Source organism: Vicugna pacos, chromosome 14, assembly GCF_048564905.1.
Source record: "Vicugna pacos chromosome 14, VicPac4, whole genome shotgun sequence".
NCBI classification, from domain to species: Eukaryota; Metazoa; Chordata; class Mammalia; order Artiodactyla; family Camelidae; genus Vicugna; species Vicugna pacos.
This window is the reverse complement of record NC_133000.1, coordinates 35,274,941-35,301,800: the sequence shown is the minus strand read 5'-3', so window position 1 is coordinate 35,301,800 and position 26,860 is coordinate 35,274,941.

Here is a 26,860-nt window from a genome sequence, read left to right as displayed (position 1 = left end):
TAACTGTGTATATATATGTCAACTAAACTCACTAAATAAAGAACAACTACAGCTAGAGTCCAGGTGGGAGAGAGACAGATAAAAGGTGAGGTGAGCAGATTTGCTGCAGGTGAATGAGTTCCTTTCCAGTAACATGTCATTCTCTCTGAAGCAGGAGGAAAGGCCATCTGCTGGGAGTCAGGGAAGAGACAGAGGGAAGCTTAGAGGTGTGCAGAGAGCAGAGAATGTTGACACCACTGAGTGATAAGTGGGGAAATGTGCTCACTAGAGAAATCCTGGAGGATTGCTTGGCAGTGGCAACATGGTGGGCATTGATTTGTAGTCTTAGAAATCTGTGCTGGGAGAGACTGCTGCCTTCAGGCTGAGAACAAATAGAGCTGGGTGAACCGAGATGGAAGTCTTCCTGGTGAGGAACCGAAAAGATCAAGGGTCAAGGGGGTTTTGTTTGTCATAAAGAGAGTGCTGATTGAGGATGCAGAGCTGGAAGGTGGGGAAGTGGAAGTAAGAGGAACGTGGACAGACAGGAAAGCAGAGGAGTCAGTGCTTGATGCCCCAGTGAGGGTGAAGGAGGGCCAAGAAGGCTGGTGGAGAAGCAGCTGGACGGCTAGTGGTGGGCACTTAAAGGAGAGAGGCTGGACCTGGGGTGGAGACACGCCAGGGTATGAGCCCGGGGGTAGGATGAATGGGGGGTGGCTGGCTCAGGCTGATGGAGAAGACCCTAAAATGACCATACTGGGTGGTGGAGGGAGAGTCAACTTTGATGTCTTGATGATAGGAGGGGAGGCATTACAGAGCTGGTGGTCCAGATGCTCCTGACTGAGGCAGATAAGCAGGGAGGCCAGGGTGGCAGGTACTGCTAGGAATGGATCTGGGTTTTCCAGGTGCTCCCAAGAGAGGAGGAGCAATGATCTGAAGGTGGAAAGTGAGCACAAGGAGGTCAACCCAGGCTCCTGATCAAACGGGGGCGTGTGAGGGGGCAAAGAGTCAACTCCAGAGATGGTTACCCAGGAAGCAGGGACCACGGGTGAAGTGAGGGGACACTCAGAGAAGAGAGGGAGAAAAGTCTTCTGGGTGTAGAGGGAAGAGAGGCCCCAGGACAAAGGAGCACTGAGGCACCGTGATGAGGATGGACTGGCTCTATTGTGACACTGAAGGAGTGGCTGGATCTTTGTCCTGAGGGCTTAGTTTGGGGGGGCTACTGGCCTCATGAGGACCCCCCTCTCAGCAGCCTGGACAGAGGCTCTCACTCCTGAGAGCTGTGTGGCCACCACTGTTCCCGGAGGGGCTCTGCCTCCATCTTCTCTTATCAGAATTTCCTTCCCAGCCCCCAACCACCAGTGAGGGATCCTGGGCCTCGCAACTGCTTCCTGTGGAGGGACACAGTCTCCTCGGAGAAGCAGGCTGATCTTACTTTTCTCTGTAACCCAGGGCCTAGCAAAGCGCCAGCCCATTTATGGGCCATGTAGGGGCTCGGATACTTACCAAACTAACTCAAAGCAGTAGAATAGCAGAGCTGGAGGAAGTGACCACTGAGCTCAGAGAGTTCACTGCCCACACCCCCATTCTACAGATGAGGAAACAGACCAAGTGGTGAAGCAGCCTTGGCCAAGGTCATGCTGCTCTTAAATGCTGGCCTGTTTCAGGCATGCCAAGTGATGAGCTGCAGTGAAGGGGCTGAGAGGGAGCTCTGGGGCCTGACAGATTGGGTTCAAGTCCCAGCTCTGCCATTTATTAGCCGTGTGATTAATGAATGTGCTTACCTTTAAAGTGGAACTCATAGTGGTGCCAACTCATTGGATTGTCGTGAACACAGCGTTCCTGGAACAGCAGGACAGAGTTCTGTAAGGGTTTGCTATTGCTTTGGTTATTATTATTATCACCAAGTGAACCCTGAATTGAAGAACAAAAGCAGCAAAAATTTTTATTTTAAAGGATTTTAAAATCCTCTGATGAATGATTCATTTCATCTATTCAAGTTTTCATTTGACCCTTATCAACAACTACACAATGGATGACTTTTGAGGCAATCTTGCTTCAAGTCTTTAATTCTCACTAACGACACAGGCTATTTAACAGGCAGCACTTTCTTTTCCAGGAAGAGGGACAAAAAGTTAAAAATGACTCAGTGCCTCTTGGTCCCCAGTGAGTTGGTTGTGACCTGTCAACCCAGCTTTGGGAAAGTGCCTGCTCCCCCTGGGCTCACTGAGCTGCCTTGCAGCCTCCAAGGGGCACTGTACCCCCACACGAATCCTGTCTCTTGGTTCCTATCTTTGCTTCAGATCCTTCAAGGAGTGCCCATGACCCAGGGCCCCATCTGCCCCACCAACCTTGGCTGCTGGACTCCAGGACACTATCCTGGGTCTCAACATTCCTCTGTTCCTATGACCGCCCCACTACTCTGCATTTTGTCCTTCAAATGTGGGCTCATGTGGCTCGCCACACAGCAGGGGTCTCCCCGTCATCCTCCTTGGGTAACTGCATTGTCCTGCACGGTGCCTAGTGAACCTGTGTGGAGGCAGGAAGAATACAGGACAACAGGTGCTCAAAGGGGCTGCCTTTCCCACTGCAGGGGCCCTAGAGAGCTTTCTCCAGGCTGGTTATTCACAGGCGCTGAAGCTGTGGAATCTCGATCTCACCAATTTAAAGTGCATCATCACTAATTACTAAAGCAATCATTCCTTCAGTAGCAAAAGGTGAAAAGACTTTGTGTTACCCACCTCCAACATTTTTCCTCCAACTTCAGAAGTTTCTCATCTCTGGGCAAGGGTAGAAAGAAACTCACAGAATATTATTTTTCAATGTTTTTTCCCACTCTGAAGATTATTTTCTCAGAACCGATGAAGGCTGGAATGGTTTAGCTTTCCTGGACTGAGTATTCAGAGGCCTGAGGGGGAGGGGGGAGAGGGGAGGGGGGAGGGGGGAGGTGAGATAACTCAGCAATATTGAAACTAACAGAGACATTAAAGTTTCTATTCTAAACAGAAAGGAAGCAGGATGCTATAGAAACAGGAAAACCATAGTTGGAAATGCAATAACGAGTTACAAGAGAATAAACATAATGATGTAAAAATGAAAAAGGACATCAAAATATAAAAAGGTGGGAATGGGAGAGGGGAGCAAGAAGATACAGATTTTTTTCTTTCTTTTTTTCTTCATTATTCTTAGGATGTGTTGGAGCCTACATGATTATCAGTCTAAAGGAAATAGATATAGTAATGGTTTGATATATTTGAAGAAAAAGGTAACCACAAATCAAAAGCATACAATAGAGTTGCAAAAAAAAACAAAAAGAAACAAACTCAAATTGGCTTAAAGACTTAAATATTAGACAAGACACTATAAAATTCTCACAAGAAAACATAGACAAAACATTATTTGACATGCATCTCAGCAATGTTTTCCTAGGGAAAACTAAGTAACACAAGCAACAGAAATAAAAGCCAAAATAAATAAATGAGACCTAATTAAACTTATAAACTTTTGCACAGCAATAGAAACCATAAGTAAAACAAAAAGACAACATATGGAATGGGAGAAAATATTTGCAAAAGATGAGATTGACCATGGCTTAATTTCGAGACTATATAAATAGTTCATACAACTTAAAAAGAAAAAAATAAACAACCAAATCCAAAAATGGGCAGAACAACTAAACAAGCAATTCTCCAATGAAGACACACAAATGGCCAATAGGCATATAAAATAATGCTCAATATCGCTCAATTATCAGAGAAATGCAGCTCAAAACTACAATGTTATCATCTCACACCAGTCAGAATGGCCATCATTCAAAAGTTCACAAACCATAAATGCCACAGAGGCTGTGGAGAAAAGGAAACACTCCTACATTGTTGGTGGGAATGTAGTTTGGTGCAGCCACTGTGGAAAACAGTATGGAGATTCCTCAAAAGACAAAAAAAAAAAAAGTATCACCTAATCCAGCAATCCAACTCCTGAGCATATATCCAGAGGGAACCTTAATTCCAAAAGATACCTGCACCCCAATGTTCACAGGAGCACTGTTTACAATGGCAAAGACTAGAAGCAAACTAAACGTCCACTGACAGATGACTGGGTAAAGATGTGGTATTTAGATATAACAGAATATTACTCAGTTGTAACAAAGAAGGAAATGAGGCCATTTACAGAAACTTGGATGGAACTGGAGACTATCTCACTATGTGAAATAAGTCAGACAAAGACAAGTATCATATGATATCATTTATATGTGGAATTTAAAAAAAATGGTACAAATGAAGTTATTTATAAAACAAAAACAGACTCACAGACTTATAAACCAAACTTAGGGGTTTGGGATTAACAGATACAAATTACTATATGTTAAACAGACAAACGACAAGGATTCACTTTAGGACACAGGGAACAATATTCAGTATCTTGCAACCTGTAATGGAAAAGAACCTGAAAAAGAATAGACTATGTATATACAACTGAATCACTATGCTGTATACCTGAAACTAACAAAACAGCTGTATATCTGAAACTAACAAAACATTGTAAATCAACCACATTTCAATTTAAAAAAAATTGATAAGCTCTAAATACCTTTATTCAAAAAAAATCTTGAACTCTTCCCTCTTACAAAACTTAAAATGGGTAGCTTGAGCAGGACCAAATTATACTGGATGGGCAGTTACATATCTTCTCCAGCACATGTCCCATGCTACACACACATCGTGTTTTCCTACAGGTAAGAACAGCCCTGAGTGCACAGGGAGTGAGTCCTTCTGGAACAAGGCCTCTGTGGCAGTGGCCTCCTTGTCACCACTCCATCTCACCAGGAGGCCAGGGTTTTCAGGGGTGAGGGGACATAGAGCTCATACACTTCAAATCGATTTCCCGAAAGTACTATGGAAAAACCAAATTCACCTGCAGTGTGGGAAACATGAGCAGGGCCCCAAAGCAGACCAACAATCCCAAAGTAAAATGGCCCGATGTTCAGATCAGAACCAGAACAATGACCACCTGGACCCAGTTAAATGTCCACCACCTCACTTGCAATGAACTGCTTGTACTCAATGTCAGGGATGTTTCTTTTGAGACTTGGGAGGTCAAAGGAGTCGGACCAGGGAATCCAGACCTGGTTGATGTCGGGGCTCTGCCAGTGGTAGAGGTGGCCCCAAGGGGATAGCACCAGTACCGGCTCCTCCATCTTCAGCAGGGTCTTCAGGAGGAAGGCAATGTGGATGCAGATGTTCCTACGGAGGCTGAAGCCCTCTGGAGGGTTGAAGTCACACAGAAGTTACCTGGCAGGGAGCAAAGGAGAGTGGGTCTTGAGGGCCAGGCCTCTGCACAGGAATCCCTGCTTAGATAGAACAAATACAACGGGAATCCCTGCACAGCCCATGGCCTAGACTCCAGACACATTCAGCAGCTTCTGGTTTGTAAAGTGGAGGCACTGCCCACCCATCTCCATGTGGCCAATTACTTCAAGTTCGGGAACAGTTGTGGAAGACATCTTGGCATCTCTCTAACACCACTAAGCACCTGACTAGCACCTGAGCACCCGTTCTCCAGGGGCTCTCAAACTTCTTGTTCTACAGAACCCTACTATATACTCTTAACAATTACTGAGAACTCCAAAAGGCTGCTATTTATGTGAGTTAAATCTATCAATATTTCCTGTGTTAGAAGTTGAATAAGAAGTTAGAAAAAGTGTATGAATTCACTTAAAAAATTAACAATCTACTGTATGTTACCATTAATACTCTTAAACAAAATACAATTCTGTTTTCCAAAACAAAAATCATTAGTGAGAAGAATAGCAGTGATTTTAATTTCTGCAAATCTCTTATGGACTGGTAAGAGCTGAATTCTCCTATCTGCCCCTGCATTCCCTGTTTTGTGATATTGCAGGCCAGGTTTTCCCTGGAAAACCCCACAGGAACTCGGGAAAGCAAGAGTGTGCAAAAGGCAGGTGACATCCAGGCGTTTCTATGAACTTATGGACTGGTGAGAGCTGAATTCTCCTATCTGCCTCTGCATTCCCTGTTTTGTGATATCACAGGCCAGGTTTTCCCTGGAAAGCCCCACAGGAACTCGGGAGAGCAAGAGTGTGCAAAAGGCAGGTGACATCCAGGCGTTTCTATGAAAATGGTCTTGCACCTCAGGGGCCTTGGATACACTTTGATAACTGCTGCCCTATCCTAGGCGAGGCTCTTCTACACTAGAGCAAGGCAAGGGTCATGGATTCTGTAATGAGTTACCACCACCACACCCCTCCCTTCTCTGTGTGTTTCTCACAACCTCCATTACTGCAGATGAGGATGTAATCTTCAGCTGGGGCCTCTAATCGCAGAAGACTGCTAACTTCAAGAGAGAGCGTCTGATCAACCATCCCTACACCTCGCATAGTTTATTTTGAGTCAAGCCCTAGGTAACTGCTTATCGGCACTGACCCATGTGTCTTATTCCTGAAGTTGACTGAAGGAACCAACATCTGGATGGAACTGAAGTTTTCCTGCAGATAAACAAGGCTGATATACCACCCCATTCCAACATCTGATTCTGGGGCTCTTCAAAACCCGGGTAAGGCCCCGGTTCATCTAAGATGGGTCCTCTGCCTGCCCTTCCCGGGGGGTTCAGGGAGGCCGCGGCCACCAAGGGCGACCCAGACTCGCGGCCCCAGCCCCAGGGCCTGAGGGGGAGCGAAGATTGAGGCTGTGCCCAAGCCGTGCCTCGCCCTGCCCCAACATGTTCCCCGGCACCACAGCCCTCCCCGGCCACCACCCCAACCTCGATCCCACCCCGGTTCATGTCCACCGGCCCCACCGACGGCACGGACGTACGTTTACCGTCTGTGGGACACCACCCCAGACAGGATGTTGGCCGCCGACTGACCAAGCCAGAACTAGTCGCCCGGCCAAGCAAGCCGCCATCACCAGCAGCAAACACCGCCATGGTCCCGGGCAGCTACACACTTCCGGAGCCCGCTCCCCGCCCCAGAAGCGCACGCCGGCCCGCGCGGAGCGCGGCGCCTGTAACCATGGCAACGCCGCGGGGCCCTCCCCTAGCGCTTGCGTTGTGTGTCCTCCCGAGTCTAGATGTGTGAGGGCAGAACTTGCGGAGCCAATGGGAGCCAGGGCGCGGCCAGGACGGGTGTAGGGGGAGGCTTATGGGACAGCTGGGCGGGGCCGCGCGGAAGTCTTGACCTGCAGGTGGCGCCGGCTGGAAGCTGGGGCGGTGCTGCCACCAGTGGGCGGGGCAGCGGGGCAGCGGGGCGGGGGCACCCTCACCTACCCATGTGTGGGGATCAGCCTGGGCTCCGTGGGCTCCGCTTGCACCGGACGTGGACCCAGGCTACCGGTGGGCAAGATAGAGGACTGAGCCCAGGCACGCATGGCTGGCCAGGTAGGGCACCTGAAGTGCAGATCCGCCAGGCCCGCTGCCGGCCTTGAATACGCGCTGCTAGGCAGTTTCCAAGAAGACGGGATCTGTCGTAAGAGGGGAGGTAGGGCTGGGGTGCCAGATGCCGGATTGGGTGCAGTCCCACAGGAAAGCCACGGTGAGAGAGCGCAGAGTGGCTCCTGTGTTGGCGGGGCTAAGAGTTTCGGGTATAGGTTGGGGGTGGTGTGTGCCTTGCTCTGTGCTCTCCCCAAGAACCCTCACTCCAGAGCAAGGGTCTCTGCTCCCCCCACCTCTCACTGCACTCCCTGCCTTCCCCAGCACCACCTGGGGTGTGGTCATGTCTGGGCAGGGAAGGCCCAGGGAAGGGGCTCATTCAGGGGCAGGGGCCACACTGCAGGGATGCTGGAACTGACAGCCATGCAGTGCTTCGGAACTCCCCTGGGCTGGGTTTCTAACCAGTGGGATGGAAGGGGCTCTCCTTCCTGGAGTGCAGTTGGCGGAACTAGATGCTTCATGAATGTCAGCCCTGAAAATGGACGCTGCGCTACATCCATTCCTGGAAAGAAAAAGCAGGCCCATCCAGCCCAGGTGACTCAGAATGTCATTCAGCAATGTTCGGGGTCACCAGTTTAGTCTTTATTAGAGCTGAGCGGCTCAGGAGGCCAGATCCCTGTCCATGACTCCAGGAGTAGGCTTTCTGCTGGGGGACAGGATCCTCACAAACACCTGTGTCTTTGTGGGTCACTCCCCTCTGACAAGCTGGGAGGCAGGGTGCAGTTGTGGGAAATCATGTTTCCATCGGGAGAGGGCCACCAAGTGTTGGGGGCACAGGAGACAGTGAGAAAGAGTCCCGCAGCCTTTCTGGAATCAAAAAATTGGCAAATGTGAAAAAGTGCATAATTTGATTTATTGAGCAGGCTGCTTATGTACGTTTGGAGGGCCAGGTTCAAGGACTATGCATCCCTCCAGGACAATAGCCTCAAGAGAAGAACAGACAGAGCAGGAGGAGATTTGGGGTTTCTCCCAGGAATGAGGCAGAACAGGGATTTCTGCAGATTTGCAAGGAGTCCCCGACCACTGAGCACGGGGTTACAAACCCACGTGACCCCTGTCGTGTTTGGCTTGGGCTCTGGGTCTGGCCTGCTCATGTATTCTTCCAGCTGAATTCCAGAAACTCAGAGGTTAGACTTAGAGAGGCTGCGTTTGGAACCCAATGTGGAGACAGAGGGTCCTTTATCCTGAGTCCCCTCAGCCTAATCACTGTAGCTGAGTTCCAACACCACCCAGGCCCCCAGGGTGGCCGTGGAGGGAGAGCAAGCCTGGCAGGTGATCCAGGGTTCCCATTGCTGTTCCCCTCCCTTATTATTCTTCCCTTTCACCCCAGAAGGTGTGATTGTCTCATGTCATGGTGACAAGCCATCTCTCTTCTCTGTCAGGTGTGGTCCCCACCCCTGCTCAGCCTTCTCTCTGCATGGATCCTGAAGGACCAGGCTCACTTGAAGTTCTGAGCTTGAGCAGTAAGGTGGAAACAAAGAAACCAATGGAAACAAAGAAACAAGTGATTGTGGCAAAGCTCCCCACCACAGAGAAGCTGCCCTGAGTGGAATGGAAGGTGTGGGCATGCCCATTTGTTTCCTGTCTCCCAGTGCTCTTCGCTTTCTTATTGCAGACCTGCATGGTTACAACAAAATGACCTGCAAAACTGAAAATATTTACTCTCTGGCTTTTACAGAAAAGGCTGACCAGCCTCTGGTTCCCGTACCGGTCAAGTGATTGGAGTACCTTTCTAGTTTGGAAACATCTGGGCAGGCCCAGGTTTGCAAAATTCTTTAAAAGTAGTTACGGAGTTTTGCTTCTAAACATTTTTAGTGCTGTATACTTCTGAGCTGAGGTTGTGCTGTGTAATTCTGAGCCTGGATTTTCTCAAACTGTTTCTCATTTCTTATACTGGACACCCCTAAATTTCAACGGGAATGGGATGTTGAGGAAGCCATGGAGTTTAGGAAAAAGATACAGATTTCATTTCCATTTAATCATCGACGTATCTCCATCCTAGACAGTATCAGTTCTGTGGTATTTATAGGGGAACTAAATAGCAACCAAATTTATAGAAAATAGTGGGTCATTGGGTACACAAGTTCTTCTTTCAACATTTTTGTAATGTTTGCAGTTTAAGATGACCATTCCTGAGAAACAGGCAGCCTCTTAGAATGAAATAGCATTTTCCCCGAACCATACTCAATTTTTATTTCATAGACAGCAGGAAGGGCAATCACACATCCAACACTTGGGGACCTGAAAGATAAAATGTAACTTTCTGAGAGCACACTCCCCCCGTCTCCCCCTGCTCTTTTCACTGTCCCATTGTCCCTGAAGGCTCTTTCGTATCTTCTGCTCATGACTCCAGTAACTCTTCCTCCTTGTTCCTCAGCTGGTAAGTTTACTTTCCTACTTTGACCAAGCAAACTGAAGCCAACATAAGAGAACTTTCACCAGCAACTCCCAGCACATCCGCTCGCCTTCTGATGTCTGTGACCTCACTCTCGCTGCCCCACCTCTAATTACAGGTGACATCGAAAGCCAGATCTTCCAAAAGTCGCCAGGGGTCCCATCCATCCAATCTTCTCTGGGCTGTCACTCCCACATCCATCCTGTCAGTCACTACCTCATCTATTTTGTTCTCCTGCTAGTTGGCTCCTATCAGTACATAAAAGTCCATCTTCTTAAAAGAAACAAACAGCACTCATTGACCCTAATTCGCCCCCACCAATTGCCACCACATGTCTTTGCAGCAAATCTTTAGTGAGTAGTTTAAACTCACTGTCTGCATATTCTCTTGAGCCATCCCCTTTTGCACCCACTCTGGCTTTTCCCCTGATCCCTTGCTCTATGGAAACTGCTCTGTCAAGGCCATCAGTGACCCCATGTTGCTAAATATAGTGGTCAGTTTTTAGTCTTCATCATGCGTGGCCCTTTGTCAGCATTTGACCCAGCTCTTCCATCCCTCCTCCCCCATGTTCCTGCTTCACTTGGTCCCCAGCCCATCGATCTGCTTTTGATCCACTGGCTGGTCTTTTGCCAACGTCTCCTCTTTTTTCCAAACATTTACTGCGAATGTACCCCGGAGTTGGGTCCTGGGTCTCTTCTCTACCTCTCTGCTATACCTTTGGTGGAAGCAACCAGACTTGGAAATTGACATGCCATCAATTTCTCAATTTGTCCATAACTCCCTGATTGTCCCTTTCCACTTGGAACTCTCTCCCTGATACTCATATTCTTTTTCTTTCATTTGTCTTGCTTTCACATTCATACATATGTTCTACTGTGTAAATTACTTTTCCAAATTTTGAATCAGTCCATACATATCATGTAAAATGCTCAGATCTCTATTATTTCCACTAAGATGCTTATTCTACCTTAGAACCTTTCTGCATTTCTGTATTTATGTCAATAAAGTGAATAGTATTTCTACAAGCCTCATAGTTAAACAGTGTGTTTGGGGCTATTATGTAACATGAAATAATGATACATCAGCATAGTCATTTTTCATTAATTTTATGTAACACCAAGATTAGGTTTTTGCACTGAAGACTGGTTTTATTGAAATTTTGTCTACGTTATGGACAGTCAGTTTATGTGAAAGCCATCATTTCTCCCCTTTTCTGATATATTTTCCATTTGGCTATTATAATATACACCTTGGCATGAAATAAAATTCCAAATTCATTCACATAATAAAATTAATACATTTAAATTATATTTTTTAATGTTAAAAAGAAAGAAAAAAAACCCCAGACTCCTCTACCTATTAGGCATTTCTGTGGCAATATCTAATAGACTCCTTAACCATGACATTGAAGAAGTGAGCTGATTCCAGCCCCTTTCCACCTGCTCAACCCCATCTTGTCCCATCCCCTGTGGATGGAGAGGACATCCATCCCATTTTCCAGGTCCATATGTTGGAACATGTTCTTTCTCTCTCATTCTCTTATGCACACACACAGCAAATCCAGCTGGTTAGAAAATTCTGGCTACTCTGTCTTCATTAACCACATACTTCCTGTTCCCCACCCTCCTAGGAGCCACCTTCAGCACCTTCTTGGACACCAAATAGCCTCCTTCTTCCATCTTTGCTTTTCTACAATCTCATCCACACAGAGTCAGAGGGAGCCTATAAAAGCATACATTGAGGGGGTGGGTGTAGCTCAGTGATAAAGCGTATGCTTGGCATGCATGAGATCCTGGGTTCAAACCACAGCACCTTCACTAAAATAAATAAATAACCCTCCCCCCCCAAAAAAAAACCAAAACAAAAGCATGAATTGGACATCACCCATTCCATCAAAACTCACTAAAAGTGTCACCATTTCATTAGGAGCCAAAGTCGTCACAAAGGCCTCAGGACCCAGCGTGCTCTGCCTCTCCGCCCACACTCTCCCCCTCATTCTGGGGGCCTCTGGCTCCGGCTCTTCCTTCTTCCTCCGGATCTATTCTGCTTCAAGTTCATTACTCCGTGAGATCTGCCAGGATTGCCTTATCCCCTCCTGCCTGCCTTGCACCCCACCACCATCACCTGAGTTTGCTCATATCACTTTTATTTTTCCCCAAGCTCTTGCTACCCCCAACATGCTGCCTGTTTCCTCTGCTAAAACTCTGAGCCCCCAGTGATGGGGAGTCTTGTCTATTTTGTTGACTAATAAAGCCCAAGAGCCTTGGGAATGGGTCTAGTTACTAGATTCCCATATGTAGTAGGAGCTTATACAGATTTGCTGAATGAATGCAGAGGTCCTGGTCCAATCCGATGGAGCACTTCTGTGTCCTGCTCAAAGAATAACTCTCCTCTCCTCCTGAGAGGGTGTGACCACTTCCTTGGTGATCAAAGTCAAGATTTATTTTCTTTATGCTGTTAAGCTTAGGCGGGGAGACTGGGGGATCTTCATTTATGTTTTAAAATTTGACTCACTCTGCAGTTTGTCTTCTGTCTATGTATCCTTTTGAGAAACCGTTTATGAGTGTTCATTCTTCCATCAGATTGAACAGGATCCAGGGGAAAGTACCAAGCCTGTCCCATCGGTCATCCTGTGTGTCATGTACTGTGACCCAGTGGGTGCTCAGCACGTAAGTGAACCGACAGGAGTGACTGAAGAGATGGGAGCATCTCATCATTGTGGTGGCTGCACTCTGTCCGATCCTTGAGATTTGGGGAAGGGTTTACATGTGCGGAGGGGAGAGGCCAGGTCCTCTGTGTTCTTCCTGAGTGCCCTGGCCTTACCCATTCCCCCAGCCCCCTCTGGGCAGCCAAGCCCAGGAGCTGGGCCACCGGCGATTGTGCTGATCAATAATCCACCTCACCCAAAGTCCGGGGGTAGGAGCGGCCAGCACACCTGGTTGTAGTCTCTGGAGTCAGGTCCTTGGAGGAATTCCTCACTGAACTATGTTTTGGACCTATTTTTCTATATAGCCTCCAGCTGAAGAAACAGATTGCCTTAGATACATGAAAGGTAAGGACACCTACTATCCCCATGGAGCCCAGGTGGGGCTGGGAGTCTGATGTTTCTACAGCCGTTGGGCTCGTGTTGCTTTGGACATCCCTGTGCCTGAATTCCTGTAGTACACTTGGTGGTAAGAACGGGGGTGCCTGGCAGGGAGGGAAGCTGGTCGGGAGACTGCACAGCTGGGGAGACATTAACCTGGGGTGAGCGGGAGCCAGCTGATGCATGGAATCTTGGTGCAGGGAACTCTCCACACTCAGAGAGGTTCCCACTCCTGCAGGGTCCCTTTGATCAGGGTGCTGGGCTGTCAGCACAGCAGGGTCCCTGTGAGGATCATGGTGCCTTCAGGCAGTGGGAAGTGAGGGGTCCAGTGGCACTTAAATTAACTGTGCACCCGAAGCCAACCCCCATCTCTTTCAGCCTGTTTCCTAATCTGCAAAACTGGAATGATGTTAAACATCCCGCAGGTTCATTGATGGGCTGGGACACAGTAGACAGCCAGGAGCTGGAATTTCTCTGTCCCCTGATTGTAATCCTTCCTTCCCACTATTTACTCTCACAAGCTCAGTCTCTCTGTCTCTCTCTCATTCACTTGTAACTTTCTCTCCTGCTCTGGTTTCATTTGATTCCCACCCTCCTCCCAATCCCCAGATGAGTGAAATTAATTTCTGTGTGTCAATTCCAAATTCCTGGGAAAGATGCTCTGTCCCCTCTGGATTGGTTGTCCAACCCATCAGTTGTAGCCAGAGGAGTGAGTCCCTCTTGGACCAGTGGAGGGGCTCTGTCCAGCCTCCCAGCCACCACTGTGGGAGTACAAAGCTCTCCGAGGAGGAGGTACTGACTGTGGATTGGTGTCACTAAGTGTGAATTTATGTCTCCTCTTACCCCACCTTCATCCTCCTAAACAAAGATGAAAATTAAACTCTCCCGAGATTTGTGTCATGGAACACTCAGGGTGGGGGCTAAGAGGGCTGGATTCCCTGCTGAGTGTAAGGCGCTACAGTGACTCCCCAATGAGAGCCTGTAAAGGGAACAGCACCGGCCCCACTAGACACTTAGGGCGCTGAGTCTGCATGACATTGAGCCAGGCTTCTGACCACAGCTCAGGGGTCTCATCCGACTGGTTAGTCTTTGAAACCAACAAGCTTTGATTTCCTCAAACTCTCCCTGAGGTTTTACCTGAACCACCAGCTTCTGTATCTCTGAAGACAGATGATGAGGACCCTTCACGTAAGGCATTTGCACAGCCCTGTGCGGGAATTTGTGCTGCACGGTCTGCCCAGCGAGCTGACAAAAGTTGGTATTTTACTGATCTTAGAAATAGTCTGGCTTCCTGATGCACTGTTTCACTGAACAAGCAACAGAAGCCACCTCTGACTGATAAAAGCAAAACAGGGACTTAATGAAAAGATACTGGGAGGGTGCATGGAGTGGCCCAGACCAGAGCCAACCCGGGGGCCATAGGAGATGTTCGGGATCCCCAGGGACCAGGTTGGGCAGGGTGCTACCGGGCCCCCTGCTGCCCCAGCAGGGACCCCCCTCCTCCTGACACTCCACCTCACTGCAGGTTCATGTCCCGGCAGGGCCAGGTCACACTGAAGCCACAGGTACACACCTCAATGGGGGAGTTGGCCCCGTCTTACCTGAGGGTGTGCCCGGTGTGGGGAGAGGCCCAGTTAGAGGTAGGCAGGTCTCCTACTGTTCGGAGTTAACATGCAAGTCAGTGCCCATCACTCAGGAGAGCCAGGCTGGTCGGACCTCATTGTGGTGACCAGGCCGTCTGAGTTCACTTATTACTTTTTAGGTTGGAAGGCCCAAGAGGGAGAAAAAGTGGAGGTTCTAGTACTTATTTTATATTTCCCTTGTACCAGGTGCGGTAAGCAAGCCACTTCAGACAAGGCCCAGAACAACCACGTAAATAGTCCACTGAGCAAGTCGTGCAGTCAGGCCTCTGCAGCCCCGAAACCTGTATCCTAATCAGCTCCGTAGTTACCAGTGGAAGTTGTAGGGATTTATGGACTGTGTGCTCCTGTAGGGGCTGGGATGTGTGTGTTTAAATCCACATCTTCAGAAACTCAGCTAGAACCATAGCCAATGATTGTTTGCATGGAGGGAGAGGAGGGGAGGCTTCCAGTCTCTGGTCCAGCTTGTGAGGAGCTCAGAAGTTGCTCCTTCTGTCCTGAAAAAAATACCAGAACTGAGGGAGCTGAAAACCCACTGCTCTTCTTAGATCCACAAGAAAACTGAGGGGGAAAGCTGTTCCCAACTCAGAGAGGCAGACGGGAAGGCTTGGAGAGTCACAGCTCCCAGGGAAGGACCCGCTTTTGTAAGAACCCTGGGGGCAGGCAAATTTAACAGGTCCCTGAGGCCAGCTGGAGGCTCAGCGTGGGGAAGTCTGAGTGTTACAACTCCAGGGGGCCAGTCAGAGGGCCCCCTGCTCTTTTTCATGCATTTTACCTCCAGGGCCGTACCGTGTTCTCAGAGTGAATATCATAGGAAAACTCCTCATGCTTCCTTCCAGGAAAGGAAAAAAACTGTATTGAAATACACCCAGAACATTCTCTTCCATTGTGGGGGGTTGTGTTTTGTATTGTTTTGTTTTGTTTTTAATGAGAAATTATTTTACCAGAGCCTAACCTACCTGGGGGAAGGGAAATGCCTTCTGTGCCACACAAATTGGGGTGGGGGAAAGAGACACACTTGTGGAGGTCACAGCTCAGGGCACAGGCTCAATGAGAACTAATCACAGGACTACAGATGCCCTAATCTGTCCCGCTCCCCCAACACCTTACCTCCATGTCAGTAGGGCCCCTGTGTAATGACAGGAATAAAATTAATAGAAGTAAATGTCTCAGAAGTGTCTAGGGAAAACCCAAAGACAGCGGGGTGATGAAAACAAGGACACACAGGTGGCTTTAGCCTCTCGCACGAATAGCTGTAGCAAACTACACACATCCCAGCCCCAGTAGATAAACAGAAAACCTCACAGAAGAAAGTATGTATTTTGGTTCTCTTACCCAGTGCATTCCATGGTGCATCCTCGCCTAGAATTGAGTGGAAGCAAGTCCATCTCAGAAGGGACATAACTGAAGAGGGATGGCTTTCCAGACCCTGAAGGGCAGAAAAAGCACCAGCCTGGGTTAGAGAAAGGTGAGGGGTGGGGTAGGGGGTGGGCTGCCTTCTTCCCCAAAGAAGGAACCTTCCTGGGGCCAGCACAGTGGGAGGGAGGGCCATGGGGTGGAAGCAGCCAGATTTCTTCCTGAGAAGAGATAGGATGCCTCCAAGGGACCATTCAGGTGCCCAAACTGGGTCCTGACGGTGGGAGCCAGTCGGTCTTCCTCAGAATCCAGGACTGAGGAGGACGCACAGCAGGCCGGCCTTACTTGGCCGGATCCATTTCACTTCTCCGAAGCCCTGTGTAAAACATGAAGCGTGGACGGCCTGGTGAGCACAACTCTGCCCTCAAGACCCGTTTCAACTCCTCTCTTCCCAGAGAACAGCATCTCTGAGCCCGTCTTGGGTGACCTGAAAGAGATTACCCTAGTGGCCCAGGCTAGTGACCAGGAACATGTACCTTCCTGCAGCCAACCCCAGACGTCCACTGATGCATCATATACTGGCAAAGATGTGAGTCCCTGTGCATTGGTCTAACAGCAGAGACTCTGCCATAGGCCCAAGAGGTGGTATGTGGGACATGCAGGGGTGCAGGAGTGTACGCAGTGCAAAGGTGTAAGTGATGGCAGGGGTGCAGGAGCTGTGGAGGTTGCAGGCAGTTCAGGGGATGCGGGGGTGCAGGCAGTGCAGAAGTGCAGAGAGTGGCAGGGGTGCAGAGGTACAGGGAGTGTAGGGGTGCAGGGAGGTGCTCAAGCAAGTGCACATCCTCACAGTCAGCCTGACCCCGGGAGGCTAGTGCAATGGTTTGGGGAAGCGGAGGCGGCGACGGAGGCGGCGGCGACGGGTGGGAGACTGCCCGGGCAAGCCGGTCGATTTCTTCTCTTCCCTGCAGCCTGGCCTGGGGGGGCCTTGGCCGCCGGAGATTCGCCAGATGTTGGACTCCATGTAAGCTTGCTCCTGGGAGGTGGGGCGTTTAGTTCAGCGGGCGGCGGCAGCAGCAGGGGGGCGGAGCGGCGCTGCCCCTGGCGAACTGGTGGAATAGCTGCCTTGTCCCAGCTGCCGGGCCTGGGAGCGGCGTCTGCTGCTCCAGGTAGCCAGACACACCTGTCCCACTCAGCTTGCTGAGTGGGGAGCGGAGGCGGTGTCGTTAAGGTGTGGGGCCCACGGGGGGAGGGGGGCTGCCGCGGGGGAGCCGGTCACTTCTCCCCGCTCTCCCCCACGGTGGAGCCTGGGAGCGGCCTCTGCTGCCCTAGAGGCGGGACGCCGGTCTCCAGGTGAGCTTGCTCCTGGGAGGCGGCGGCGGTGGCGCCAGGGGGAGGGGGGGCCGTTTCAGGGAGCTGCTCCATTTCTTCTCTCCCCCACAGCCTGGCCTGGGGGCGACCTCTGCCGCCGGAGATTTGCCTGAGTTCCGACTCCAGGTGAGGTTGCTCCTGGGAGATGGGTGCGGTGCGGTCAGGGAGCTGGTAAATTGGTGGCTGCGGGGATAGGGAGGCTGCCCCAGGGAAGCTTGTGGATTAGCTCCATATCTGCACCGCATGGCCTGCAGGTGGCCTCTGCTGCCCCAGGTTCCGGGACAACCCTGTCCCACTTAGCCAACTGGGGGCAGGAGGCAAGGTGGTCAGGGTGCAGGGGTGGCATGGGTCGGGGGCCTGCAGCGGGGAAGCGGGCCCATTTGCTCCCATCTTCCCCGAGGCTTGTCCTGGGGGCGATCTCTGTTGCCCTGGGTTACGGGACACGTGTACCCTTGTCGGCCTGACCCCGGGAGGCGGGCGTGGTACGTTGTGGGTGGTGGCAGCAGCAGCAGGTTTTCCCATGAAGCCAGTCCATTTGCTCACATTTCCCCTCATGGTTTGCCCTGGGGGCAGTCCCTGTTGCCCCAAGTTCGCTGGAAGTCCATCTCCAGGTCAGCCTGCTCCCTAGAGGAGGCCACCGTGAGGTCAGGGGGCAGGAGTGGTGGCTGCTGCGGGGGAATGGGGATGCCTTGGGTAGCTGGTGGATTGGCTCCCGTCTCCCCGATGGCCTTGTGTGGGAGTGGCCTCTCCTGCCCCAGATCAGCAGACACACCTGTTCCATTCAGCTTGCTGGAGAGGGGCGCCCTGGGCGGTGCCTTTAAGGTGCAAGGGTGGGGACGGCGGGGGTAGAGGACCTGCAGCGTGGAGCCTGTCAATTTGCTCCCCTCTTCCCGCGGCCAATCCTGGGGGCGACCTCTGCTGCCCAAGAAGCCGGATGCCCATCTCCAGGTCAGCTTGCTTCTGGGAGGCGGACACAATGAGGTCGAGGGGCAGGGGCAGCCGGCCGTCGCAGCTGCCTGATGGGGCCACTTCTACTCCTTTCCCCTGACCTGGCCTGGGGATGGCCTCTCCTGTCCAAGATTCGCCTTACAAACCACACCAGGTCAGGTTGCTCCTGGGAGGTGGGCGCGGGGAGATCAGTGGATGGAGAGGAGAGGGTTGCTTCCTATTGCGAGCTGGAGGATAACTTCCCATCTCTCTGGAGACCTGACGTGGGGGCGGCCTCTGCTGCCCCTCGTTCCCAGGTCACACTTCTCAGGGTCATATTGCCCCGGGGGTGCGTTAAGGTGCGGGGGCGGCGGGGTGATGGCGAGGGTATGGAGCTTGCCACTTGGGAGCTAGTTGTTTAGCTCCCATCTCCCCAGCAGCTTGGCCTGGGGGCAGCCTCTGTTGCCCCAGGTCGCAAAGCACAGTTTCCCTGACAGCTTAGCCACCTGAGGTGGGTAGGATGTGCTGAGGGGGCAGAGGCAGCCGCCAAGGCAGCGATGGTAGGTACTGTCCCAGGCCAGCTGGTCTATTTGTTCCCATCTCTACCTTTGCTGCCCTTGTTTCACAGGACATCCTTTTCCAGTTAATCCTTCTCCTGGGAGGTGGGCGCAGTGCATGCAGCCCAAGGTCTGGGCTCTCCCCTGGGGAGGGGAAGAACTCTCTTGTTCTCCTTTGTCTTTATTCTTCAGCGAAGGGGTTACTTGACCCAATTCTTAATCCTGAGGAAGTGTAGCCTGTGTTACGGAAGAGCTGCTGGCACTGAGGTTTCTAGGTGGGTTTTCACATCAGCTGATGCCCAAGGCAGGTAGGAAAGCTATTACTCAGAGCTTCTTAGTGTGGAGTTGGGGGATGACCCCCTGTCCTCACCATACGTTTTAAAAATGTGTTACTCCCCTCTTTTTCCTAGGTGACATTTTAGGTTATTGGGTCACAGATTGCTGGCACACTCAACCCTGTTCTCAAACATCTTTTACTTTTTGTTTTTTTAAGTTTTCTTTCTTTCTTTTTTTTTTTTTGAAATCCCAGTCTATCCCTTCCCACCCTCTATCCCCCTGGTAACTACAAGTCTATTCTCTGTGCATGAGTCTATTTCTGTCCTGTATTTATGCTTTGTTTTTGTTTGTTTTTGTTTTTTAGATTCCACATATGAGTGATCTCATATGGTATTTTTCTTTCTCTTTCTGGCTTTCTTCATTTAGAATGACATTCTCTAGGAGCATCCATGTTGCTGCAAATGGTATTATGTTGTCGGTTTTGCTGGCGCACTCATCCCTGTTCTCAAACATCTTTTAAACTTGGGTGAAGTGATAAGTAGGGGAAGAAGATGATTTACTGAAAGGTAAGAATACTTAAATTTGTATTAAAGCTATATTCTGTCAATCTTTCTCAAATGATTTTTCTCGGATTCAAAATCCACGACCTAGTGAATGTTGTACTCCTGTGTAAATCATTGATCTTCACATCACATTTGTTAAATAGTCAATGAGATTTGTTAAGTAGATTATTCCTGAAAGGAAAAGCTCAGGCTTTTGAGAATTCCTTGTCTGATGTCACCCAGGCAGTCACAGTAGAAGACAGAGCTGATATAAATATCCCTCAACTGCCTGAACTGCAAATCTCCTGGGATTACCGATCCCTGAAATGCAGGTGACTCTTGATGATAATCTGGGGGATGGTTTACATGATCAGATTCTTCCAGTCCTGTAAATTGGTTCCGTGTCCCCAGCCCCGGGAGTACTGGTCATAAGGGCCATATTGTGAGGGGTGGGATGGGAAGGCAAGGTGTAAGAGCTGGAATCACTGAGATTCCACACTCGCTAAGCACAGACTCCAGAGCCTAATTGTTGTCAGATTCTGTTCTGGATTTGAGAGTGTGTTCAGGCATGAGTCTTGCCCTTCAGGAGTCACTGCCTGGGTGGAAGTAACCTTTACACAAATCTGGGAAGGATGGCAATTAAGTATATGGGCTGTTATGGTTCTCAGTGTGCCCAGGCTTGCTCTTCCAGACACTCGTGGGACTAACAAGAGTCATGTTATTCACTCATTCACTGATTTATTACCCTTGAGTTGATCATTTGTCCCATAGTAACTGAAACAAGGGATCAGGAAGCTGAGATTTGTCCACTCTCCTATCACTGATTGTATCTGTCAGTCAGGCGCCCTTCGTATGCAGTGTGAAATGGTGGTATTTCTTGCCCAATGGGGCTGCACTGTCAGTTCTGAGAATCAGGGGAGTCTCGTGGTTAGGACAGCACCCTGACACCCATGGCAACCCCCTCACCACGTGAGACAGCATTGTCGATGCTCAGGTGACCCGATGTAGACGGCGGTGTTAAACCTGAGCTTATTTAGTGATCTTGGTGGCTCTGAAAATACAGACTACCGGTCCCTACCTCTGGAGACGCTGAGTGTCTGTACCCCAGAATTCTGCATTTTAAGAAGCACATTAAGTAATTCTGATGAAGATGATCTGAGTGTCCCATTGAGAAACAGTGCTGTGCGATACAGCAATATTGAGAATTCTCAGGGAACGATGTCTTTTCAGGATGTTCCAAGGGCCCTCACTTGAGACTTTTGCCTTGGGTTTAACTGTATGTGTTCAGAAGTGATGTCTCTCACTTCCGGTGCTTGTAAGCGTGCTCTGTGCAGGGACTTGCACTCAGTAGATGGCAAAAACTATGATTCTTCAGGTCACTGAGATAGAGTGTGAGCGATCTTTTATTTTGGTTTTCTTTATACAAATGCAGAGTGTCCCAAGGAGAGATTCAGGCTGAACAGCTTTGTGTCAGACTTTGGAAGACCGCTGGTGCCCAAGGTGTTCTCTGGTAGTGCAATGACGAATCTAGGTCCCTCTTTCACTACTACATCAATGAAGTGGACCACTTGGACAAGGCCAACGCTGGTATCTCAAACATGGCCCTTGACAGTGATATTTGGCTCCATGAAGCCATCAGATGCAGCAGGTGGCCAGAGGAGGAGCCAAACAGGCTCATGAAATGTAACATCCCCAACTCCATCAACACGGACCAGAACTCTTCCTTTGGGGAAGATGATCTCCTGATTTTGGAACCACCAATTGCTCTAGAAGATAAGCCAGTTGCTCAGACCTCACACAAAGACTGGAATTGAGAAACTTGATTTGTCAAGTGTCTTTCTGAAGATGTGAAGTCTGTCTTTGTATGGCAGGAAGTCCCCTTTCACAAAATTGTATGTGTTTGTGTCTGAGAGAGAGAAATGGAGACAGACAGAAAGATGAAGAGACAGAAGAGATCCCCTCAGAAGAGAGCTAGTTAAGGTGAGTTTTTGTGCCTTTAAATAACATTTGGGGTTTTGGGGGGAACAAAGTATTTACACTGTCTCATTCTCCTCGTTGGAAACCTTTGCCCCGTACTCAGTGTAAGCGTCCTTGAACGGGGGTTGGCACGGTGCATTTCATCTGGCGCTGACACTTCCATGCTCTGCCTTTAGCACGTTGCTCTGCCTGTCAGGGCTGCCACCCTTTTAACTGTAAGGAGAGGAGTCTGGAGTAGGTGATCCATCCCAGCTCTGATGTTTTGCAAATTTCTGATTTCGTATTCGCATGAGGCTGAGATACACCCAGAGCAGTATAAACCAGGCCCTACCTCCTGCCTATTGCTGGAGCATCCCTCAGGTCTGTGCCTTCTACTCAACCCTTTACTGAGCCCAGCTTTTTTCAGGAGCCCAAGTGCCAACTGAAATGGCATGGGATGTCTCTCGTGGTCACGGTGGCCATCATTTCTATTGGTTGTGCTGAAACAGCTCTTCTGAGATCCCCCGGCCACCCTTGCTCAAACCTGAGGACAACCCTGTTGTTTCTTTCCTAGGAGGAGAATCAATGCATGGTGCATTTTATGACAATCCTGTCCCCAGGAATGCACGGAAGGTTATCAGCAGAGTGAGGGGAGGTGCCTCTGTGTCCCTGTGTCCCTGTATCTCTGTCTGCTCACAGTGCCCTGCCACCGGCTACTGAGCAAGAAAAGTGCTATTCACCATGATGTGTGTTTTGCAGATGTGTAGGTGATGGTCGTGTGGCTCGTGTGTGGGCTTTGAGCTGGGATGTTGAAGAGCTTATAAATACCTTATCAACATGTATTCGAGGTGGCCTGGTGCCACACAGACTTGATTCATGAAGACATCAAGACTGCACACTGGTTTGGAAACAACATGGTTTGTTCAGTCACACTGCATGCATGACTCGCTGCTAATCTCTGGGTGGTTTTTTCATTTTAGATTTATTCACCCAGTGTCTTGCTTAAGCTGAAAAATACTTTTATTCACCAGAATATTCTCTGATTCTTTGTTTTCACACATCCAGGTTTTAATTCCTTTAAAATTGTTCTGTGTTTATAATGCCTCCTTATTTCTATCATCTCTAGGTTCCCAGTGGCCTGAGCCATGCACCAGATTTTATGTAGGAAGTGTCCCAGCAAAAGAAATTCCCTCCCCATAATATCTTTTGAGGAAAATACTATTTTTTAAAGACTCTTACACTAAAGTGTAGAAAAAGCATGGAACATTTCTTGTATTTAATACATATTCATGCAAAAAAAGCTTGATATTTTCATTGAAGAATGTTGATTTTAATAACTTTTACTAATGTGAATATTATTATTTATAATTTAAGTAACCAAATAAAACCACAGTTATTTATTATTAACATTGAAAACTATTTACACGGTGTCTCAATTAGAAGACTGAAGTGTATTTAAAAGATGGAAAAATACCCATGATGACACCATCTTTTTTATAAACTAAATATCAAGAACTGTGCAGGGTTAAGATTTGACCACCTGCAAGCTGCCAAGTTAGCATGCGGTAGTTTGTGGATGCTGCCAAAAGACAGGACACTCCCCCAGGATCAGAGACAAAGGACTTCCTGCCAGCACAGCAGGCAGTCTGTGGTTCATGTTCACCTTGGTTCCTGAGTTCCTTTCCTATTGCTGTTGTAACAAAGGACCACAGACTCAGTGGCTTAAAGTAACACACATCCATTGTCTCACTCTTCTAGGGTGCAGAAGTGCAAAGTCAATGTCAGTGGGCTAAAACCAATGTGTGGCCAAGGCTATGTTCCACACCAAGGCTCTTGGGAGGGATTCATCTTCCTCCCTTTCCCAGCTTGCAGAGGGGCTTACACTCCTTGGCCCAGGGCCCTGTGTCACTGTGACTTCAGCTGCCACTTCACATCTCTGTCTCTGACCAATCTGCCTCTCTCCACTAAGGACCTCCATGATGATGTTTGCTTTCCCACAGTGGTCTGCCATTCCAAGTTCCTTGACATTCACACCTGCAGAGTCCCATTTGCCATGCACAGTGAAATTCCCAGGTTCTAGGGATCAGACCGTGGACATATTGGAGGTCATTATTCTACCAAGTTCTTCCCTTTGGCCCCACTGGTTCTTGTCCATCCCACATGCAAAATGCATCCACCTCATCCCAAAACCCTCCAGAGTCTCATTTACTACACCATCAACTCAAAGTCCAACATGTAGTCTAACTATTATCAGTTCAAAAGCCTAAATATTTTCATCCTCGTCACCTAAGTCAGGCATGATTGAGAAACTGGGTGTGATCTTCTCTGCTCAAAATCCTTCAATGGCATCTCATTTCACTCAGTGAAGAAGCGAGAGTCCCTATGGTGACCTTACAGGTTTCCTCCCCCTCCCCAAGCTGAGCTCATCTCCGGTTTTCTCCCTGGCTCACTCCACTCCAGCCACACTGGTCTCCCTGCTGGCCCTTGGGGACATCAGCCATGCACCCACAGGCCTGTTGCCCTGGCCGGTCTCTGTCCGAATCATATGCTGAAGTCCTAACCCCCAGGACTACAGGACATGACCCCATTTGGTAATAGGGTTGTTGCAGATGTCATTGGTAAAGAAGAGGTCATTAGGGTGGGCCCTATTCCAGTATGACTTGTGTCCTGATAAAAAGGGGCAATGTGGACACAGAGACACGTGTACATGGGAGATGACGTGATGAGATGTGGAGAGAAGACGGTCGTCTCCAAGCCAAGGAGAGAGGCCTGTACCAGCCTCTCCCTCCCAGCCCTCAGGAGGAACCAGCCCTGCTGACACCCTGCCTGCAGACTCCCCGCCCCAAGGGCTATGAGACAGTGAGCCTCTGTGGTTCCCGTCACCCAGTGTGTGGTGCCGTGTTAGAGGGAGCTCAGCAACTAGCACCCCCTTCTCCAGGTCCTCAGTGAGGCCAGCTCCGGCCATCTCATTTTAAACTGGAAACTGCCTTCCCCTTGTCTCTGCCCCAGAAACCCCCTCTCCCTGATCATATTATTTCTATCACCTTCGAGAATACCATATGTTTCACATGACTGTCATGACTGTAGTTTATGTTCTGCTCTTCCTCAGTCCTACAGGGACGAGGATTCTTATTTGTTCACTGACGGACCTCAGGTGGCTTGGCCAGTCCCGTGGCATAGCAGTCAATACAAATTGGCCGGATGAAAGGAGGGATCATTCCTTACATTCACAGGTGAGTGAACGAAGATTCCGGGGGGTTGAGTGTTTCGCTCAGGCACAGAGCGGATAAGTGTCAGGCAAAGGTGGGTTTCAGGTACCTATGAACCTGAGGGAGGCTTGAGTGATTCCCTTTCCATTGATTAGTATTTCTCAGGTGTCTCTTTTTATGGCTCTAACTTTTGACTTCTTTCTGTTATTCTTCTAAGCTTTCAACCAGTTTTAAGTTTTAATTCTGCTTTGTCTCAGGTAAACAAATGAAATCTGTAAATCTTTTAACTCATTATTTATTTCATCTAAATATATTGTGATTAGTGATGATGTTTAATTTATGGCATCTTGTTTTGTGATTTCTATTTGCTTTTCTCTGCTTTTCTCCTGCCTGTTATAGACCTTGCAGTCATGGTTAAGAGCATGGCGTCTAGAGAAAGCCTATCCGGGCTTGGTTCCCTCCCTTGCTAACCATGTAACCAGGATATGTAATCCCTTTGAGACTCACTTTCTTCATATACAAAAAGTGGTACTATCCACCTCAAAGACTGTGAACATTAAGTGATAAAATAGATGAAGAACTTAGAATAGTGACCAGCCTATTTTGCATTCTTCATTTTGACTTCTTTATTTTTATTCTCTTTTTAAACAATTACTTTAGAGATTACTGTTGAATTTTAATGAACACCCTAGATATTGAAGATTAAAATGTTCCTTAACCCAGACATTGAATTTTATATACCAAATTATATCTGTATTTTGTTTCCATAAGTTCTGTTTGGTTCTTTAAAAAATGATCCGTTTTCTTTTTCATGATGCCCTCATTGTTCATTATGTTATATAAGATTCATTTTATCTTTTAATGATTCAGTCATACTTATTTTATGCTCTCTTTTAGATTGTTTCATAATTTTAGGCTCTGGAATATTAAGCATCCTGTGTTTTACGGTTAGCTCTTTCTTCCCTGTGGCACTTATTTCCTTCTGTATTTAATTGTGTGTCTATGTGTGTGTAGAGTTGTGGGAGCTTCTCTATACTGAATACAATTTTTTTCCTATGATTGTCCCTGACATCCTGGTTTTTAAAGTTTCTCTAGAGAACAATTTTGTGTTGCTTATCCTAAGGCTCCACGTGATATGATCAACCTTGGATTATTATATTTTTTGGTTTGGGAATTCCAGAATCTTAAGTGGAGTATCAATTTGGATTCCACATTCATATAAAGCAAGGGCGTGGAGATTAGATTTTTTTTAGGGAAACTTTGTTTTTCCCTATAGAACCGGTTGTTTCACCCCTTTCCTGTGTGCACATGTGGAGAATTTGAGTCTTACTTACAGTGAAGAGGCAAGTCTTCCAATAAGTCTTATGCAGAGGCTTCTATAAAGGAAGACTCTTCTACATCTGGTATGGACCCTTTTTCCTAAATGGACATTGTATCCCTATTTATGTGCAGATGAAAACCCCTTCCCTCCAGGGTGCGGTGGCATCAGCCCACAAGATTACCATTTTGGCGTTAAGTGTCCTCTTTGTATTGTCACCTGGGAACTTCTCTCTCCATAGTTAGCTCTGTGTTACTTTTGTTGTTGTATTTTATCTGGCATTACTGAAAGTTTTCTTAAAAGGGATCCTAATTAGCTCTGTTTACCTGTTTCCAGAGCTGAAAGCTTCAGTTCTAGGGTATCTGTTTGATTTTTCTTAAAAATATATTCCAGTATATTTCTGTGGTGAAAGTCTTGACCCTGTTATATATTCTCCCATCATTTCCTTATTTTCTTGAATATATTAAAAGTATTTTATAGCCTTTATTGGTAACTCTGATGCCTACATCACCTGGGGGTTTGCATCCTTTGTCTAATATTTCTTATTCTCATTTTATCCATCATATAGCCTTGACATGTTGCATGTCTAGAAATTCTTTATTACATGGCAGACATTGCAAATGAAAAATCCATATCTTACCATCCGTGAGAGGTTTTCTACCTTCCCGTTAGGTAGACAGGGTGAGGGACCGATCATCTCACTCCAATCAGGCCCTGAGTTGTGTCAGGACAGAAGTGCCTTTTTTCTTAAGACAGCTTTGAGGTATACTTGGCAAAATAATTTTCACACATTTAAAGTGTACAACTTA